This window comes from Lagopus muta, chromosome 5 (assembly GCF_023343835.1).
Source record: "Lagopus muta isolate bLagMut1 chromosome 5, bLagMut1 primary, whole genome shotgun sequence".
NCBI lineage: Eukaryota > Metazoa > Chordata > Aves > Galliformes > Phasianidae > Lagopus > Lagopus muta.
Window position 1 is genome coordinate 13,494,629 of NC_064437.1, and position 8,474 is coordinate 13,503,102.

Genomic DNA, 8,474 nt, shown 5'->3' on the forward strand with positions numbered 1-8,474 from the left:
GTCGCCCTGTCCGGAGGAGATCCTTTCTGTCCTGACATCCAGTCCCAGCCTCCCTCGGTCTACAAGACTCGGTTTACAAGACTAATTAGAGGAACGAAGAAGTCCTACAGGTCTTTACCTGCACGTGTTTTTATTTGACCAGATTTTTCTTTGCTTATAAGTATAAAAATTTTGTTTGAAAGATTCTGGAGTCGGAAAAAAGCCTTCAAGGATCCATGTTTATAATTTTACAGCCTGTACATCCCCCTTCACCCCTACAGAGCGAATTGCAAGATTACATTATCCAGCATTACTTCATGAAATCCATGAGGATCTTAATAAAATTACCCAAAAGAACTCAGAAAAATTAATTGAATAGTCATGATCCATAGCAGATGATTACCTTCATTACAAGGTTTGCAAGACTGCAGCCTTCACTCACATCTTTAGTGATTTTTCTTCATACCTTCAAATCCAAGTACATCAAATTCTGTGATCATGCATGTGCATACCCACAGTATCTAATTCTCAATCTGGAAGCTACCATCAAAGAAAAAATTGAAGCAATTAGGACAAAAAATACTTATCTTTTAATTGTATGATTACATACCCTTTTATAAACTCACATATTCACCCAGGCTGGCAAATATTGATGAGCATTATCCATGGTCAGTGTAAAAAGGAGGTAGCAGGATACTGGCTGTATCATGGATAATTAGCATTTTCCTTGACAGAATGACAAAGAGGACAGTGATGCCCTGTGGCATGCAACAAGGGATGAAATCTCAAAAGAAAATGAATCCAAAGGTTCTCCTGCCACAAACACAGCTGTGACCCCATTACATTTCCTAAACACATCGTTTTCTGCTTCCAGAATCTTCTGCATTCAACATTTCAGATTCTCGAAGTTCAGCTCGAGAATGAAAAATAAGGTCAAAACCAGTCTTTCGAAGTTCTCATCAAAACTCAGCTCCCGGGAATGGAATTTACTCTCATTATTGGGACTGGAATTAAGGCCATTTCTCTTTTACATAGGCAGACCATGATTACTTCACTGTGCAGATAGAGAACAATTATTACAAGGTTGCTACACTGATCAATCCTTGCTGTGTAGGCAGCATGCTCCCAGTGTTTGCAGAAATACCGGTTGTTGGTTTGGCAGTAACAATTATAAATACTTTTAATGACGCGTTCTTTTTAGAGTTTAGTTCATAGGAAATAAATCCTCGCAGTGCAATATATGTATGTTTGTTTCATTTTATGATTCAGGTTAATTGCAGAAACTTTGGACTTCTACACTGCAGCACTGCTGCAGGTGCATTCTTAGAAGGAAGTAGTATTACACAGAATATAATATGTTAATCGTAACAGCAAGTGAGACAACAGGCATTGCTCATGGGAAGGATTAAGTTCCTGCAGCTTTAAAAGATAATGGATGGGATGGGTGTTGCTGAATTCCCTTTGTTTATTTGATCTTAGCAGCTGTTTCTGAAGTTGGTGTTATTCAAATGAGAAATTCCCGAGTGCTTTGCTGTGTATCATGGGCTGGGTTTTGTTTATGTTTTAACAGGCTGGTCAGAAACAGAGAAGTCTTTATGGGATGCTTTCAGGCTACAGAATCAGAGCAAACTTTACCTTATAAAAAGTAGCCTAACACTGCTCTTTATTCATAATGCACCAATTCAGTGTAACATAAGACTACCTAAACCACAGTGACAAGAATCAAACCTTTTCAAAGTGGTTCACACCAAGGTAGCAGGTAGGTAGGATTTAGTAAGGAAAAAAGAGCAATCCCACTGCAGATTTTGGTTCTTAAGAGATGCAGTTGGGGACATCAAGCATTTCTTGTGCTCTCTTGAGCAAACTTACCATAAATATCCTGTAGTTGATATTTGGTCTTTGACAGTAACTAAAATTTTAAGACTGAAATTCCTTGAAGAGTTTTCTGTTTATTTTTCATACTTATAATTTCCTTGTCTGGGTTGAATCTAATTGATGGAATAATCTAGAGATTCACTTTGCCTTACAAGTTTGTAAAAAAACCAAACTGGTTTTGCTATTTTATAGCTGTTCCTCTTTGTGATATAGATCATTATTCTTAAAATTTGTCCTATTTCTTTTATAAACATAATTTATAGAATAAATGAATAGAGAAATTTAGAAATTCTTTTTTTTATCCTTTACTCTTCATTATTCTTTGCTAAAAAAATAATACTATTTAAAAAGTGGGATTAAGAAAGACATTGAAGTACTGGGAGGGATGGGGATTAAAAGGATGCTTTGTGAAACAGAATACAAAATGCACCTCCATGAACTTAAATTTAAACAGGATTAAACTGTAACATGGACAAGAAAGTAAAGAAGCAGCTACAATTCAGAAAGAGATGGACTGATCCACATTGTATTTGCACTTGAATTCAAACTCATCTTTTTAAGTACATTCAAAAATGCTTTTTGGTGGAGTGGTTTCTATAGCAGCGTCCTGCTTCATTACAAGTCAGCAGAGCTGATGAACCACTGACTAGCAGAAGCTCATTAAAATGTCTGATCCTGTTATGCAATAGGCCAGTGGCAGACTGCGACGCCTTTATTGTCTCTTAATGTAAGACCAGTGCATCTCAACAAAGCCCAGCTCATAGGGCTTTCATGTCTCTTTTGTGGACATGCACAAAAATAACTTCATAAGCCAGGCTGTGTGTTGTGCTGTGCACCGTAAGCAGTTTAAGTTCTGCTCTCAGTTACAACTCAGTTAAAAGCTCCAGTTGTACAGTGAGTTTAACACATACATCTACCTGTGCAAGGCCCATTAGAGGCTAGCTAAGTGCTTTCAGCCATCTCTGAAGATGCAGGCACCCACAGCAGGATTTAAGTGGAATTTGCATACCACAGGTTACCTGTGTGATCCAGTCCCTCCTCTTTCTCCCTGTACAACATCCCACTGTATAAAAGACATTCCATTTTTGTCTGAAAGTCCTTCTGCCTCTTGCACTCTGTCCATCTAACTCTGACATTTCAAGTCAATCTCTGTTAGATAATAAAAGCTAGATAAACAGAAGCTATCCTTCCCCAGAGGTTTGATCAAACTAATGCACGGCAACATTCATAAAGGTATCCAGGGGATGGGCTATTGTTGCCTGGTAAGGCATCCTCCCTTAAGTCTTCATGTCAGAGGAGCACTACAGAAAGCAAACTGAACATCAAGGATTGAGGAAGGTGGGGGGGGGGGGTGGGGGGGGGGTGGGGGGGGGGTGGGGGGGGGGGTGGGGGGGGGGTGGGGGGGGGGGGGAAATCCAGGCTACAGGTAAGCTGTGATAAGCATCTTGCTTGCAGTCACTAAAGCCTCTTATTGGATTTATCCCAAAGTGCTCTCTGGAAAAGAATACATCAGATGGCTACAGCACATGTAGGAACTCAGGCTCATTTCTGAAATCTTTTTTAGACTTTTTTTTTGTGTGCGTGTGTGTGTTCAAGAAACTACTTGCATGAAGTAAGGAATACACAGACAATGCCGCTTAATTCAACTACATTGAAGGGTTTCAGAGATGCAGAAATACTTCATTAAATACATTGATTGTAGCATCTATAGCAACTCATTACATGAAACAGTTGTTCTTCTTTATTCCCTTTCCCATGCTATACACATACTATCTTCTGAGAACACACACGATATTTTCCATGCCTGCTTCAGTCTCTGTGAGAAAAACATTCACAAATATTTGTTTGAGATCTTACACTTTTGAGATATTACTATAGACAAGGCTAAACATCACTGATTCTGGTGCACTCAACTGCTTCTTTTCATTAGGATAGCTGCTGAGACAGTTGAGAAAATACCACCAACAAATACTAAGGCATTCAGAAACATTTGTAATTGTTGTACTGCGTTTGTAAAGAAGAGCAAAAGTAGCATCAAGGAGGTGAAGAGAAACTCTCGCATGGTTTCTGAAAAGCTACAAAATTGCATTTCAAGGAAAAGCAGTGAATGAGAAATGAAGTGCAACGTCCACAGAACAAGGCCCTGGTTTACCTGACTCCTCCCTGGTCATGACAAGACTTATTTTATTGTCAGCAAATAAGCATGTCTGTGTTATTGTTCAGCTGCCCAAAATAACGTGCAGAACCTCAAACGCTGTTTGGTTATCAGATGAAAAAGGAGCAGGACTTATAATTAATATTGTAACATTAAACATGTAGGAACTGAGGCACTAAAGGCATCAAGCGCATATTCATAGAATGGCTTAGGCTATTTTCAGGAGAGCCCATTTCACAACCAGGAGGTGTAATTTGTTTTCTTGGCTACAATTTCAGATCATCAATTTCTTTTAAATTAAACGTCAATATAAACATGCCTCTGGCTCTCTCACACAGGCTTACTATTCATTTTCCACTCCTATGGAGCAGCATTGGCCTAAGAGTTACCAGGAATTAATCTTCATGCAAGTACAAATGCCCTACTTCCACGAGGAGATTCACTACAACATCATTTATTGACTGCAAAGAAATTATACAAGCATCAGAAGAGAAGAATTAAAGCTTTCAGCTGGTGCCACTATGAACCACAGGAAAAAGATTTAGGAATATAAAATTTCCATAATCATACTTCACCACAGTACAGACCTTTCAGATTGAGACCCACCAAATAAATCAAAATGTCAGAAAATCCACAGAATATAACGATTTCAGTCTTGCATCTCTTCAGCTGGTCTGTGACTAGCTTGCAGAGCAATTAAACAGCAGTTATCCACTGTGAACACAGCTGATACTCCTGTTCTTAAGTGTCCTCAGCTGCAACTAGATTCAAGTGACTGCTCCCATGAGGGGTGCTCCATGTAGCACTACTGAACTGCAGTCTGAGTTGGGGAAAGCTTGCCACTTGAAGTCATTTAGATCAAACTCCCTTTCTTCGTTTTAGGATGACCTCAACAAAAGCATAGAAAAGCAATTTTATCTATGGTTCTATATCACTCAGTTTAGCAAATGATGATTCCTGTAAGTACTACATGCACAAATACTGTTCTCCAGTAGGAAAAAAAGTGAATGTCAAAGCAGAACAACAGCTGAAACCAGTTTGCAAAAATACCATACTCAAATTGATGTCTTAAGATAAAATCATTTCCTAGTTAAAATGTAGGAAAACATTTTGGAAATGAGCAGTATCTCAGTTCTACTGAGAAAGTTCTGCTGTAGAAAGGAGATGTCATGCCTCCTGCATACTGTGTCTCCAAGAGAAGCAAGGACAAAAACAAAAAAAGAAGCAAAATAGTTTAAAGCCTGAATGTTTAAAGATCGTGTCAAAATCTTTGTAACATGAGTTGTTTTCTCCTTAATTCCTAATCTGAAAAGAAACTTGTCTTTAACTTATAAGTACCCAGTTTAAGCATAGCAAACACTGCTAGTACAATAGCTCTCTGTAACTAGAAAGACAATTGTAACTTGTTCATAATGCTCTTGTGGGTAAGTAGTTTAAGAAAGGTTTTCTGTTATTTGAAGATACAGAGCGAACTGCCTTAAAACTGCATGGAGAAAAACAAACAGACCTTGAAAAACATCCCTAAGTGAAATCATTTTTGTAGAAGTGCTGTCAGAGGGTGCATTCCAGTAAACACCGCAACAGCCCACTCATAGCTTCAGATTTTTTTTGAGCAGCTGTAGAAACAATGTCAGGTTGTGTGTTGCGGGAATGGGAACAGCTGCCTTGCTTTGGCTGCTGGCTAGGCTGGGATACACAGGTTGTTACTTTGCCCGGTCTGTCTTAAATGAAAACTGACATTCTACTTTGCATACCCAGATTGACAAGAAACTGAAGTGTTCTCCTAAAATGAGGCCCAAGAAATCTGTTTACACAGCTTTGGTTGAGCACATGAGGAACCCACAGTGAAAAAAAAAGGCCTTTATTTTTTGAGAAATGATATCAGGAAACATAGTAGAAATGCTTTGTTGTCATATCAAAATTACTTAAACTCCTGGAAATTGCAAAAGAAACAATAAGAAGCGTGGTAGATTTGTGCTGGTCTTGATCAGAAGTTATACTGTCCCTTTTGTCTGTCTGCACATAGATGGCAGTCACCTTTCCCTGGCGACTGAAGTACACTTGCTGGATTTTGAAATACAGTTATAAAATCTATGAGTACAAAATGAGATTGTGGGCCCCTCAGCTAGAGAAACACAGTCCTGATTTTAATTTCAGACAACCAACATTTCTGCGTGTATGCAATGTTGCCAGTAGAAGAAGGAATAACAGTGTGCATGCATTTCATGAGGAGAGGAAAAGAAGAAAAAAATATTTCCCTTGTGTACTATTTGTAGGAAAGTGCTAGCATGTAACACTATAAGCAAAGTTTTAGAGCAGCGACCCGAAGGTATTGCTGCCTGCAATTGCTGTCTTCACCCCTTGCTGGAGGTGAGGTCTCAAGGACAGCAGTGAGAGCAGCTGAGAGCAGAACGCACTCCCCTTGGTACCAGCGCTAGCAGAGAGGTCTGCAGGCAGGGAAAAGCACGGGGAATTAGCCACCAGTCTGAAAGAATCCTGCACAGTTCCAGCGTCACCAGCTGCAAGAAGCAAGAAGAGGTGGCTTTGGTGCCGTCACTTAGCACAAAGGTGGAAGTAAAGCCTCTGCCTTTTGCAGGTGGCAGTGCACCCTGCGAACACCTCAGCTCCCGGTTCTCAGCGCTGCAGAGGACAGCGCCCAGGAGCGGCCGTCTGTCTGCAGGAGATCAAGGTGAGCAGCGACTCCGAGGGAAAACAAGGGACTGCAGTGAAAGCCATGAATAGTTTCAGAGCCAGCCTCCACTGCTCTGCAGCAAATCGCACGTGCTCCCGCGATTGCAACTCCCTCGCCCGAGGCAGCGAACCGGCCGAGGAGGAGGCGGATGCGGCGCTGCGCTTCGGTGGAACAAGAGTGGCACCCAGTGGTCAGGAGGCGAAGCTCGGGGCGGGCAGGCCGCGGGCCGTGTCCATCCTGGGGCTGCCTGGGGCTGCCAGGCTCCGCTTCGGTGCGCTGCGCTGGCGGCCCGGCCAACACAGCAAGGCGCACTGCGCGGTCCAGGGATCGAATGATGAATTCTGTGTGGCCCGAAGAAATTGCAGAGTGGACTCTGGTGCACTTGATTTGAAAGCCCTGTTCTTGTGACGAGGTAAAGCAAACTGGAACGCGGCACTGCAGCCACGCTCTGGTGGGTGCTGCTATAAATCAGCAGATCTATTTCTTGTGAGGCTGTCAATCCTTGGACATGTATTTTTGCCATATCACTGAAGTGAGTTGCGTCATGTCTCCTTACAGGCCATACTAGGAAAATATCACTGGGCAGAGTAGCCCAGTGCCATTTCTTCCCAGCCTGAATAAAGGCTTCAAGAGGAGTTGTTCCTTCATGTTTGTTTTTAGAATCTCACCTTTAAGGTGAGGTGGAGAGCACCGCCTCGCACTGGGCTGATCACCGCAATGCCCATCGCCTCACCTGGGAGCTGGTCCTGGCCAGTCTGCTGCTTCTGGCTTGCCAGCCCCTACAGAACTGAAAAACATAATTTTGTCTTTTAGATTTTTTTTAAAAAGCAGTGTTTACTCCACCAGACCTCCAAGGAGCTCATTTACATCCATCTTCTTCTATTTTATTAAGACTGCAGCTAAAGCAGCACACATAAGTGGGTAGTGACCAAGGCACCTGCTGCAGTCTCATTTCAGCAGAAAATGAAATGCTAAAAATGAGATGTTGCCATACCTCTGGAATAAAAAAAAAAAATATGCTAAGCAAATGTAGTAAGTAGAGTAATTTTCTCCTCAGATGTACTACCAACAACTTAAAGATCTAAAGATTTATCCATGGGACTTGGTCTTCAGTTGTCCATTTTTGCATTAACAAATGGGCTATATCCACGTGCCCAGCAATGAGAAAACTAAGTACATATAATCCTGAACTCGGATCTCTGGTGTATAGGTATTGCTAAACAATCCTTGATTCTCACAAATATGCTCTGAATGGTTTATCTATATCATTTTCACCTTATAAACTAAACCTAGCTTTTACTTTCAATTCAAGTAACATCAGCAAATATAAACCGAAACTTTCCAGCTATCTGCTATGACAACTTATACTTAGGTCAGACATGAATGGTAACTACAAGCTCTCTAAGGCTTAACACATTAATGATTTATACACTGCCATAAAGACAAAGTTTGTATTTCCTGCCAAATACGGAAATACAATGAATTTAAATTGTATGTCATGAATCCTGGACATCTGACAGAAAAACAAACAAAACAACAACAACCAAACAAATAACCTGCACAAAATCTTCAGGAAGTTCAAAAGAGTTTATTGTCCTTTAAATTAATTAAACGGCTGTCAAGTGGCAGAAGAGACATAGCATGGAAGGGAGGAGGAACCTTATTCTGTTGTGGTTGGTTGATGCTTTCTGATAATAAAATATGTCTGCTGCTATCTCGTATGTTGTATGCATTTTATGTAGACATATGAAATTCTGGATTCTGATTTTGTAC